The sequence below is a fragment of the Caretta caretta genome, chromosome 5 (assembly GCF_965140235.1).
Source record: "Caretta caretta isolate rCarCar2 chromosome 5, rCarCar1.hap1, whole genome shotgun sequence".
In the NCBI taxonomy this organism is placed as follows: domain Eukaryota; kingdom Metazoa; phylum Chordata; order Testudines; family Cheloniidae; genus Caretta; species Caretta caretta.
The window spans coordinates 117,261,938-117,275,850 of NC_134210.1; positions in this window are offsets into that span (position 1 = coordinate 117,261,938).

The window sequence follows — 13,913 nt, forward strand, 5'->3', positions numbered from 1 at the left end:
CTTCAGTGGGAGTCAAGCCAGCTCATTATTTAGAATGAGGTGTGCAACGTGATGATGATGACGCATTCTCAGATACTAGTCTCCAAATTTCTCTACATATTATAGTTGTCTATATTTCCAATCTCACTGATGTATATTGTTCCGAGCTGGGTAAAACCTTGAGTTAAAACTTTGTTCTAACTGATGTGTGAACGTGCCCGTCTCTTAAAATAGTTGGAAGAAACTAGCGCCAGGTGTGTATGTGTGATCTACTGGGTATTGTAACCAGGTGTGTGTGGATGTGAGAAAACACAAAGACAGTGAGAACAGACAAGAACAGAGAGAGGACAGAGGCAAAAAAGCCAAACAGTAGACTCTGAGTACAGTATGATTTGGACAAATAAGCTAGAGATGGCTTTTGGGTCTGTTGCCTGAAGAGTGTAGGGGCAGTAAGCTAAACAAAAAAAAAAAATCACTCCTTTTATTCCGAGTTCCTCGTACATTCAGAGAAGCAGAACTCTGTACATTCCTTGTAAACAAACTAGAGTGCATCAAAGAATAGCAGCCTCCATCAATTATACTTCCAACTGGAACATCCCCAGGACCCTGAAATTTGACTGGCTCTTTGGGTTGAAAAGATGCAAACATGTTAATTCTAAATTCTTCCTTCTCTTTGTGTATATTCTATGTAGTGGGGATTTTTTGTTTGTTTTTAAATTCTGCCACTAATAGGTTCTGACTATAGAACAATGTGACGTTTTTCAATTATATCTGTAAATTGCCCATAATGCCAATCTCATATCTTTTTCTCGAGGAGGTTGAGGTAGAGAACCTTCTTTGTTCACAATGTGACGTTATTGACATGAACTGTGACCATATAGATCATTGTTGCAATCAGGGTCCAATGGCTGCACCAGGTCTTGTACAGAGGAGGCCAAGTGGGGTGTCTATAGAAAGGTTGTAGTTTGCTGGTTATGATTATGCTGTCTGTATGTGTGCATCATTTTTGTATTTGAAGTTATGAATGTGGGCTATGTACTTGTATCTCCATTTGTTTGAATTTAAGTAGCCTCAGTGAAGCATTTGGTCAGCTTCTTGAGAATGGGCACTTTCTGAGAATAGTCCTATTAACACACACTTAACTGACAATGGACTTTTGGAGATGCCAATCCACATCTGAGCTTTCCTGGGAATGTTCAAACTAACATGTAAACAATGGCGTTGGCCTGCCGAATCATTCATGGACATGTGACTTGCCCAGGTGGCTACAAACTCCATCTTGTCGCTGTGACTTTGCACAGAAGAGCAAAGGGGTTTTCGCCCACCAGAGAGAATATAAAAGGCCCTGGAAGCCACTCCATTTTGTCTTCAGCTGGCTCAAGAGATGGCCTCTCCACCCCCAAGAGATGCCTGAAAGAAACTAGAACAAAGGACAGTAACTACAGGGGTGTGAGTGATTGCGGACCCAGGCTAGGAAGGAGTCCAGTCTGTGAAAGAAGCTTATTGGAACATCTCTGGGGGTGAAATTTCATCTGTAATCAGTTTCTTAATGAATTAGACTTAGACTTGCGTGTTTAGTTTTATTTTGCTTGGTAACTTACTTTGTTCTGTCTGTTATTACTTGGAACCACTTAAATCCTACTTTTTACATTTAATAAAATCACTTTTGCTCATTAATTAACCCAGAGTAAATAAATTAATACCTGGGAGGAGCAAACAGCTGTCCGTCTCTCTCTATCAAATTTATAGATATAGAGGGCAGACAATTTATGAGTTTACCCTGTATAAGCTTTATACAGAGTAAAACAGATTTACTTGGGATTTGAATCCCATTAGGAGTTGGGTGTTTGGATGCTGGAGACAGGAGCACTTCTTAAGCTGTTTTCAGTTAAGTCTGCAGCTTTGGGGATGTGGTTCAGACCCTGGGTCTGTGTTGGAGCAGACTGGCATGTCTGGCTCAATAAGGCAGGGTTCTGGAGGCCCAAACTGGCAGAGAAAGCGAGCTCAGAGGTAGTCTAAGCACATCAGGTGACAGTCCTAAGGGGGTTTCTGTGACTGAACCCATCACACACGACTAGGCCCCCGAGTGGTCTCGACTCCCATACAGGTGCCCAAGCCTATAAGGTTATCATTTGGACTCTGGCTGGGCACTAAAGAGGCAGCTTTTTTGAGGCATTCTGTCTGTGGAGCCACTCGACCCAGGATATCTTGACCAGATTAAGTCTATCCATTCAACTGCTATCTAGGTTCCCATAGTGGCTTTCATCACTAGTATCCAAGCACCTTCCAAGTAAAAAGACATAGCAAAGAATAATATCCATCGACCACAAAGGTAGACACCAGAAACCTGGCTGTGAACTGCACTTCCCTCTCATATTCAGAGCTATAATAAAGAAAGAACAAATGAGATCTACACAGGCTGTAGCCTGTGTTATTTTTCATCAAAGAAAACATTCCAAGTACATTTTCAGGAATGTGCCACTATATATTGTAATTTTTACCAGCATTAAATAATTTTCATAAAAGTATACAAAATTGTCCATCAGGAATGATTTGGGCAAACCTGCTGTATGGTCACTTTTTCTAATCTAGTGCCAAAACCACGGTGACCTTCCCAAATCAGAAACGGGCACACAAGCAACATGTCTATCATGCAACAACAGAGCAAGTCCCCCTGGACATTTCAGAGCTAGAACACGCCAGTCAGGTTATCACAAAAGTTTAATATTCTTCCCTAAAGTCAAGTGACACTCATTAAAAAAACAAATACGTTTCTTCCAGTCTAATCCTTACAACGCTATGATCCCTGTGCAGGCTATACTAGGGACAAATGCATCAGCACTAACATGAAATGGCTTTTGGAACGTAATTAATTTTTTTTAAATCCAGGCAGTTGAAGTATCTCCAAAACTGAATTCCATTGTATATTTTTACACACCAATCTCTTGACTGGTACTTGTTTTGCAAATACTTCGGAGATATCGCATTGAGCCCCAAATCTGTTTCCAAGTGTCCAACTGAAAAACAGCACTGTGGCAACTTCCCAACAATGCAATTAGTGTGTAACTTGCTGCTTAGTTTTTGTGTTAAATGCTTTACTAGGAAATAAAATGCAACTAATTATGGACACCAAAACAAGGAGGGAGAAACTGAATATTTAAAATGCGCAACTGATGCTACATATGGGGTGGTCCAAGTTTGAACTCTGAACGTGCTGCTTGTTCCAGGGCCACTGGGGGCTGGATGCACTGTAAAGGCAGCACACTGCGCTCCTTGTTGGGGGCGGGGAGGAAGAGGAAGAAAGCCTCATGTTGCTCTCTAATGCCCTCCCTCACTCTGGCCGATTCAGGAGCAGCATTAACCCGTAGGACTCGGGCCCTCTGTGTTGCGCACCTGTTGTTTTCAGTACCTCTATACCTCTCTCACACCTCCTAATGGAAGCATCCTTCTTTCCCTTCCCAGCAACAGGACAAGACCCCTCCATCATAACTCCACCTCCAGGCCTCCCACTGAACACTCCTCTGTAGTGAGAACAAGTAATTTCACTATCAGAGATTTCACCATATAGAACAACACTTTTACTCCAGCAGCTGCATGTTTTCTGATCGTGGGAGCAAGCCAGAGTTGTCAGCCAGTTAGACACCCAGAACCATTTCTATGTGGATTCTGAACTAAAACGTGGGGGCCAAATTCTCTGGTGGAGTAAGTGGGTTCTACTCACTTTAATAGCATTTTGTACGCTAACCCTAGCAGAGAATGAAATTCTTGTTTTTTGTGGTTCATTATTTCTTTGGCACAAATTTGCTCCTTCCTCTTTCTATATTGTTTGGCCAACTGTGCGTTCATGAATGGCCAGCCCACTGAAATACACATTAGCTGGCTGTGCAAACCCCAGCTGTCTGTTAAAATGCATTTAGGAGTTACGCACATAATCAACTATGATGATGTCTGACGGAGCCCCTTAACTCACTCCTTCTGCAGCATCAGCCAAAGCCTGGGAGCTTGACCAGTAGCCTGAAGTGATGTCCCCAAGATGCCTGCCTGGGATGTTTCTTTTTCAGACACTAAATGTCTGGGTGCTGGTCCCTGGTAAAACAAGGCATACAGGACTGGAACTTGAGCTGGGTGGAAGCCCATGTGTCTCTATATGGTTGTTTTCTCTGATAAATTCATCCTATTTAAGTTGGACTGCTCCTACTGCCCACAGATTTGCTAGCCCTCCCCTCAATCAAAAAAGGGGAAAAAAGGTTTTCCATAATTGTTTTTAATTTATGTTTTCAACTCTGTCTCTACCCTCTACTATCCTGCTCTCTCCAAGGCAGCTTTTTTAGCATTCATCATAGGGACCCAAATAGACCTCTCCTTGCTGGGGACCCATTCAGTTAAACTTGAACAATCCACTTACTACAAATCAATATGAAATGCTGCTTCCTCCTTTGGCTCTACTAATATGGTGTTTTAGGTTTTTGTCCCCCTCTATGGGCTGGTCTACATAAAAAATTTATGAGACAATTACTGCATCCAGTTAACAAAAGTAAGCATATCATTAAGGGTTAGAGGTTTATACTTTTGGCGATGAAGCCTAGAATTCAAATCTCACTGTCAGCCCAAATAGATTGTTATATTATGGACTTAAATATTGTCCTAATACTGAGGTTTATAGGCTTTTCAGTGCACCCCAAGGGTGAGTTTGGAGCATAGGCTGGGTTTTTACTGAAAAGCAGTTACTCACCTTAAACTGACTTTGGGATTGTTTCCATGTGCAGGACACACTGTTGTAACCATCAGAACAGCATGTTTTACCTTGTGCAACTACTCTACATTAACAACAAAAACGGATATATCTCAAAAGGGTTTCTCAACCACCCCTTAATACCATCATGTCTTGAGAAGCTGTTATTAGTGTTGGTATGTGCCAAAAAACATATGAGGAATAGACCAAAAAAACAAACAAACGAAAACAAAAAAAAAAAACAAACACACTGAGCGAGGGAAGACTGATTTGGAGAAGTGACTTAGAGCAAAGGATTTATGAGCTGGGCAAGACTGGATGTAGGCCAATTCATATGGAATCATGGAACTGACCAGGTGACTCTGCGGCAGGTAGTGATGCGACTGAATCAGGGGTAATGGTCCCTGATTGGCAAACAGGGAGTGCCGCCTCAGCCATCCCCAGCCCAGCTTTATTGTCCTGCCAGTTGTCTGATCTTTTCAGGACAGGATACTAATAGCACTGGGGGGCAAAAGTATATATAGGTATCTGTACGGACGCATGTGCACTGCAAGCAGGATCTTTGTTCATTTCAGTTTGGAAGTAGATCTCCTAGGTTCAGATTGATTTATCTTCGGATTTTCAGCTCTTGGACTTGGCAGTATTGTCATCAGTCCGCTGGGGACTCTGATGTGTTGATGTTCTATTGGCATCTCCCCGGCTCGCCTTCCAATGTGTGGATGCATCGCACAACACTGATTGGCAGACTCACCTTATTACCCATTTCTTGTACTGCTGTCTGTCTATGGAAATGTTTGTTCAATGACTAAAGAGGAACCACCTCCATTGAGAAATATGGCAGCGGTTTAACAGTACAAAGCCAACTATATAGGTAGCCAGGAAAGGAAGAAAAAAAAACATAAGATGACTAAAAGATCCTGATATTTTTGAGCACATACGCCTCCAACCGAAGTGCAGGTGCTCAGCACTTTTGGAAGTCAGGCCTCCATTTAATCCTTTGATGTTAGAAATTGTCATCAGACTTGTGGGAGATACCATACCTTCTCACTCCTGGCTCTGAAAAGATAAAAATGAAGCCTCCTCTTTTATGTCTCCTGCACCAAAGAGATTTGAAACATTAAATGCTAAAAATATCTTCTAACATATAGAAGTCTGTGTTCCCAGGTCAGCAAAGAAAAAACTACCTACCTTCTGCACTGGACACGCTCACAAAAGTTGTCTTCAACAGTATATAAACCAGATGGGGCTTTTTTGTGGTTTTGCTGCAATTATAAACTACAATGCTGTTTATAAGAAGGTATTTATTTTTCTCCAATCACATGGGAGTTTTAAAAACTCAAAATAGTCAGCATTCCACAGTCCCTGCCCACAAGCAAGTGTGAGATGGCTCCAAGACTCCTCAACTTGGTTGCACTGCAATATGTTTCTAATGAGAAACCAAGCTTCTGAAACGTGGAGACATCACAAATACACAACGCTTGTATGAGGAAGTCATGTAAGGTGAAATAGAGATTGAAACCACAGGGCTGTACAGAAATGTAATAGGGTTCTATTATGCTAGAATCCTGTAGAAATTTAAGAGTATGAGATCCTTTCTATAGGCTATTTGAACCATCCAAAAGAATTCTCTAGCGAGGATTCTATATAAAATGGGCAAATGAAACCCTAGAGGAAAGTTAGCTGAATTATGTAATTCCTTATTGGCCAACTTTTTATTTTACTGTTCTAATGCCCTTATCCAAACCCCACTGAAGTCAATAGTCATATTTCCACTGACTTCAATAAGCTTTGCATCAGGGCATATATGCTTACAAGCATTTGCATGCCTTGGCATAGTTAGCAAAATCTAGTTACAGTAAAACACATGCAGAAAAGAATGGTCCATGACACACTTCTTCCCAGCTTTTTAAACACTGTGGCTGAAGAAGCAATTTTCTACTAGAAATAAAAAAAACACCCCAGCATAAGTCCTGTGATTAGCACTGAAAACAATCACCCAACATAGATGTATGTAAACAAAATTTCCATCACTTTAGAGAAAACGATCCTAATCTTAACCAGATGTAGAAAAAAGAGGAATGTAAAATATAATCAGTTTGAAAATGTTTATTTCATTTCCCCCACACACAGCTGTTTTTTTTTAAAAGAGCGTGAAGTCAAAGCACATAAATGATAAAAAACAGACCTTTTCTAACCAGAGGCCCAAGATCTGTAAATACTTGTGCTTCCCCACACCATCAGACATAGACTGATGCTTCCTCTTCCCCCTGATTCTTCTAGCTAACTCCTCCTTCCATTCAATCTTTGCTTTTATCTGCCTCACCCCCTTGTTATTCCCGCAGCCTCTCCTTTCTTCCATTACCCTCATGTGTCTCTTTCTCTATTACCTAGCCAGACCCATTTGCTGATACGCTGCCACTAAGACCCATAAGACAACCATGCATTCACCAAACCCAACACCCACGCACGTAACCCATGTACCCATTCACTAATTTCCTTCTTGCACGTATTTTCCTCTCTCCGAGACGCAGCTATTTATCACTCACTAGATATCCCTCCACATCACGTTCACAGGGCTTCCCAATGCACCCACCAATTTTCTCCTCCCCCCACCAGGCACGCATCAGTCTCCCACATACACGTGCACCATGAACATCACTGGTCCCCAAACTACTGCAGCTCTCTGGCCATCCCTCCTGTACAAGGCTGGGCTCTTTGGATGCTCCTAACCCTCGCATGTGGGGCTTTCAACCTTCCCTGCTTGGGAAGATTTTCAGGTCTAGCAATACAATAAGTTGCAACCTTTCACGGGTCCTCACGCCAATCCTTTGTTTGCATTAGCAGAGTGAATACTGTCGTGTTGTCCTTTAAATGTGCCTGTACGTCCACTGCCGTTAACACAATTGCTTTTTGCTGTGTCAGTGTGCTGGTTTCTCCCCACATTGTTCTCAGAACATTTTTTGAATTCTCTTTGCACTGCACATATTTGAATCCCATCAGCTATTTCTTGATTGGTTCAGCAAGAAACGCTCAGTAGATTGCAGCAAAATTGTTTCCAGTAGGCATGGTCCGCAAAGAAAAAGGTCTTCTCTGTGAACAAAGTAAAAGCAAACGGAAGAGCACAGAGTGGTATTTAAACCTCTGGCATGTCAAGTTATTTAAAAGCCTCCTTTTCACAGTCCAAAGAATTGACCTTTCATTGCCCAGCAGAATAATACTAACTTTTGTTCCAATTATGAGGGGTTTTTTTGTTTGGCTTAAAACAAAAATATTTTTAATCTTTGCACAATAAGGCTATTTGGATTTGAGACCAGAGTCTGCAAAAAAAAAAAAAAAAAAATAGCACTATTCGTCTTCTCTACAAGCTTCTAAAAGGGCACACAAGGAACTAATTTCTCCACAGAAAGCTAGTATTTAAGATTATTGAGCCAACCAGAGCATTTTGCTATGCTAGGTTACAGCACTGATCTGTACCATGGTTATACAAAAAACAAATTCATAGTCACTAGTTGGTGAATTTGTTTTGATACTGCTAGCTCCCCTGGTCTGCATGCTGGACTGGGACTATGAGCAAAGGACTCAAAGTCCTAATACAGCCTCTAAAACCATCTCTCTCTCTCTCTGGTCTTGTGCAAGTCACAATCTCTCTGCTTCTGTAAAATGGGGATAACAGCGTTGAACTTAATTTTCACTTTGCATTTATTTTCACATTTTAAAAAATCTACAGCAATACATTCGCAGCATCACGTTTTACATGTTCAATAATTTAGTCTAAAAACGGACACGTGAGTTTGCAGGGAAAAACGAACAAAGATGAAAATAAGCAAGACTGTAATTAGAGCTAGTTTCTCTAGTGTGTTTCCAGGATTAATGGTTAATTATTTTCCCATATTGCATTGTAAGGGATGTCACGGTTAGCCATTTCTCTATCTTTCCCTGTGCCTCAGGTCAACATGCAGAAACAGTTTTATCTGTATGTAGACCAATCCAAATAACATGAAAATTATTTCTAAATGTAAATACTTGGACAGAAATCAGAGACTACAGTCACAAGGGCTGCACCTACCTAGATAGAAAGCCCCAGGATATAGTTTTTTTCCTGGAGCATGAAAGATACCTGGGTGAAATGTAGGTCAGTAGAACAAAATGGCTTCTAATGTGTAGTATGCATTAGTAAGACACTGTAACAAATGGCCTCTTGTTAACTAGCAGCAGCTCTTGAAGAGTCAATATCAAATGGAGTCACAGGAAGCTATAAAGTAATTGAAGTGCAAGGTCCAGACAACGTTGTGATAGCATAATCATATAGTTAGCCTTCACCATCATATCAGAGCAACATCATGACAAGCACAGTTCAGCACAATGTCAAACTGTCGTATCAGTTATTCTGTGACTTTCTGCCATTCATCTTGGCATAATATTGCCTCTATCTGTCCTCCATTCTCAAGAGCAGGACAAACTTGAGTACATTCAATCAGCCCATAGGACCTCACAGTCCAGCCATAGGAGGGCACAACAGAACATTGTTTCCTATTGGCAGGGCCCTCTGTATTCTTTGGCTGTACAAGAAGCCTGTGTAGTCACCTGGGGCTGAAGAATTGTGCTCCAGAATCTAAAATTGTATTTTAAAAAGCCTGTTTCCAAGGCCCATGATAGTGGAGGCAAGCTTAAAAATAATGAAGAGTACTTGTGGCACCTTAGAGATTAACAAATTTATTTGAACATAAGCTTTCGTGGGCTAAAACCCACTTCATTGGATGCATGCTGTGGAAAAATACAGTAGGAATTGTATATATAAAAATAATTATACACACACACACACACACACACACAGAGAACATGAAAAAATGGGTGTTACCATACCCACTATAACAAGAGTGATCAGTTAACAGCTCACCCTATCAGCAGGAGGAAATAAAAACTTTTGTAGTGATAATCAGGATAGGCCATTTCCAACAGTTGACAAGAAGGTGTGAGTAACGGTAGGGGGAAAAATAAGCATGGGGAAATAGTTTTACTTTCTGTAATGACCCATCCACTCCCAGTCTTTATTCAAGCCTAATTGAATGGTGTCCAGTTTACAAATTAATTCCAATTCAGCAGTTTCTCGTTGGAGTCTGTTTTTGAAGGTTTTTTGTTGTAGTATTGCGATTTTAGGTCTCTAATCGAGTGACCAGGGAGATTGACGTGTTCTCCGACTGGTTTTTGAATGTTATAATTCTTGATGTCTGATTTGTGTCCATTTATTCTTTTACATAGAGACTGTCCGGTTTGGCCAATGTGCATGGCAGAGGGGCATTGCTGGCACATGATGGCATAAATCACATTGGTAGATGTGCAGGTGAACGAGCTTCTGATAGTATGGCTGATGTGATTAGGCCCTACGATGGTGTCCCCTGAATAGATATGTGGGCAGAGTTGGCAACAGCCTTTGTTGCAAGGATAGGTTTCTGGGTTAGTGTTTTTGTTGTGTGATTGCTGGTGAGCATTTGCTTCAGGTTGGGGGGCTGTCTGTAAGCAAGGACTGGACTGTCTCCCAGGATCTGTGAGAGTGAGGGATTGTCCTTCAGGATAGGTTGTAGATCCTGAAAGGTCGGAATATGAACAAGAGGCTGCTAGGCAGCTCTCTAACACCACATTCTACAAGCCATTATCCTCTGATCCCACTGAGGGTTACACCAAAAGAAACTACACCATCTGCTCAAGAAACTCCCTGAAAACGCACAAGAACAAATCTGCACAGACACATCCCTAGAATCCCGACCTGGGGTATTCTATCTGCTACCCAAGATCCATAAACCTGGAAATCCTGGACGCCCCATCATCTCAGGCATTGGCACCCTGACAACAGGATTGTCTAGCTATGTAGACTCTCTCCTCAGCACCTACACTCCCAGCAATCTTCGAGACACCACTGACTTCCTGAGGAAGCTACAATCCATTGGTGATCTTCCAGAAAACACCATCCTGGCCACTATGGATGTAGAAGCCCTCTACACCAACATTCCACATAAAGATGGACTACAAGCTGTAAGGAACAGTATCTCCAATAATGTCACGGCAACGTGGTGACTGAACTTTGTGACTTTGTCCTCACCCATAACTATTTCACATTGGGGACAATGTATACCTTCAAGTCAGCGGCACTGCTATGGGTACCCGCATGGCCTCACAGTATGCCAACATTTTTATGGCGGACTTCGAACAGCGTTTCCTCAACTCTCGTCCCCTAATGCCCCTACTCTACTTGCGTTATATTGATGACATCTTCATTATCTGGACCCATGGAAAAGAAGCCCTTGAGGAATTCCACCATGATTTCAACAATTTCCATCCCACCATCAACCTCAGCCTGGACCAGTCCACACAAGAGATCCACTTCCTGGACACTACAGTGCTAATAAGCAATGGTCACACAAACACCACCCTATACCGGAAACCTACTGACCGCTCTACTTACTTACATGCCTCCAGACCACACCACACGGTCCATTGTCTACAGCCAAGCTCGAAGATACAACTGCATTTGCTGCAACCCCTCAGACAGAGACAAACACTGACAAGATCTCTATCAAGCGTTCTTAAAACTACAGTACCCACCTGCTGAAGTGAAGAAACAGACTGACAGAGCCAGAAGAGTACCCAGAAGTCACCTACTACAGGACAGGCCCAACAAAGTAACAGAACGCCACTAGCCATCACCTTCAGCTCCCAACTAAAACCTCTCCAGCGCATCATCAAGGCTCTACAACCTATCCTGAAGGATGACCCATCACTCTCACAAATCTTGGGAGACAGGCCAGTCCTTGCTTACAGACAGCCCCCCAACCTGAAGCAAATACTCACAAGCAACCACATACCACACAACAGAACCACTAACCCAGGAACCTATCCTTGCAACAAAGTCCGTTGCCAACTCTGCCCACATATCTATTCAGGGGACACCATCGTAGGGCCTAATCACATCTGCCACACTATCAGAGGCTTGTTCACTTGCACATCTACTAATGTGATATACGCCATCATGTGCCAACAATGCCCCTCTGCCATGCACATTGGCCAAACCGGACAGTCTCTACGTAAAAGAGTAAATGGACACAAATCAGACATCAAGAATTATAACATTCAAAAACCAGTCGGAGAACACGTCAATCTCCCTGGTCACTCAATTACAGACTTAAAAGTCGCAATACTACAACAAAAAACAGACTCCAATGAGGAACTGCCGAATTGGAATTAATTTGCAAACTGGACACCATTAAATTAGGCTTGAATAAAGACTGGGAGTGGATGGGTTATGGGTCATTACAGAAACTAAAACTATTTCCCCATACTTATTTTTTTCCCCTACTGTTCCTCACACCTTCTTGTCAATTGTTGGAAATGGCCCATCCTGATTATCGCTATAAAATTTTTTTTTTCCTCCTGCTAATAGCAGCTCACCTTAACTGATCACTCGTTAAAGTGGGTATGGCAACACCCATTTTTTTATGTTCTCTGTGCGTATATATACACACACACACGTCTTCCTACTGTATTTTCCACTGCATGCATCCGATGAAGTGGGTTTTAGCCCACGAAAGCTTATGCTCAGATAAATGTTAGTCTCTGAAGTGCCACAAGTTCTCCTTGTTCTTTTTGCCGACACAGACTAACACGGCTACCACTCTGAAGCTTTAAAATGTGAATCAGAAACTCCCTGTTCCTTTCACAAGCCTGCAGGCAGCCTGAAAAACTCAAAGAGGGGTGTAAACTGCCCCATTCATCTGAATGGGTGTTAATACTCACACGTTTAAATGTCATTTAAAGATTTTACTACTGATCTATTTTAGCAGAAATATCCAAGTAATGTACATATCCCACAATCCTAATTGTTCCTGTCCATGTGCCCAAGCTCCAAATGTATCTTACATAGCCGCAGTTTTGTGTTGTCTGCAATGGTTTGACAACTGGAAGCATGGACACTATGTACAATAAATTGTATTTAATTAAAAACAAGGGAGCCCTACTTGTCTTACTAAGTGTTATTTTTCATTTTTACATAATTAAAAAACACCAGATTTTTAAATGCAAATGAAGCTGGCACAGAATTAAAGTCAAGCTGATGCTGTTTTGTCTATTGTGCATTTTCTACCATTTTATCCAGTCTAGTTTTGTATGTGCCAAGTGATGAAGCTTCTACCACTTCGAGATTATTTCATAGCCTTATAAATCTCACTGTGAAGATAGTTTTCCTGAGATTTATTCAGTTTAAGGACTCTTCTCTAATTCATCCAGTTACTCCTAGTTATAGCCCTATGGTCCACCTATGAAACATGTTACCTCCCTTCTTCATTCAGCTGTCTGTAATATAATACCCTCCTCCTCTCCCCCACTTGTCTGTCTAACCAAGGTGTATAGCTTATTTTACTCCATAAATGAATCCTTCTATGGCCTATAATCATTCATTTTTGGTGCCCCTTTGACATTCTCTCAGTTACTCGACGTTATCCAGGTATTAAAGTGCCTAGATGTTGATAGGATAAGACCAGACCGTACAGAGACTATTACATCTCCATGCTGTCATTACAATGCTTATATAGCCCCAAGTTGCTGTGACCTTACCTTGCTGGTATATTTCAACCACGAGTCATATCTAATTTGCTGACCAGTATTATCCTCAAGTCGTTTTCAGCATTACTGTTTTGCAGATTTTTCTTCTGTTGAATATACAAGTCTTCTAACTCTATTAACTTGCCCTTCCATTTTTCCAAGACATTGTTATTATCTACCCAGATTGCGAATACCTCTAGGTTCCTTCATATTATTGCTCTGCCTATCCTGATGGATGTTTAGAATCTTCCTTGATTCAGTGTATCTGCAAATGTAATTTGTGTTCAAGTTTACCCTGCCATCCTGATCAATAATGAAGATGGTACATAAGATGGGAGCTGCAATATACCATGAGACATTTCCTTAGGACAGAGATTTGGCTCTTTTACAACCCCTTCTGCTTAGCAGTAATAGTTCTTCCTCTATGTGTTTAGAAACTCTCTTTCTAGGGTAGTCCGGTTATATTAGCAGGGATTGAAGCCAGATCTATTCAATTGTAACTGCCAGAATGATGCTTTTCTTTTACACCCACTTCTGAAGATTCAAGGAAACTGATCAGATCTTCTACTTCTGGTACCCTTCTACCCCCCACATGCATGTGACTTTTCAT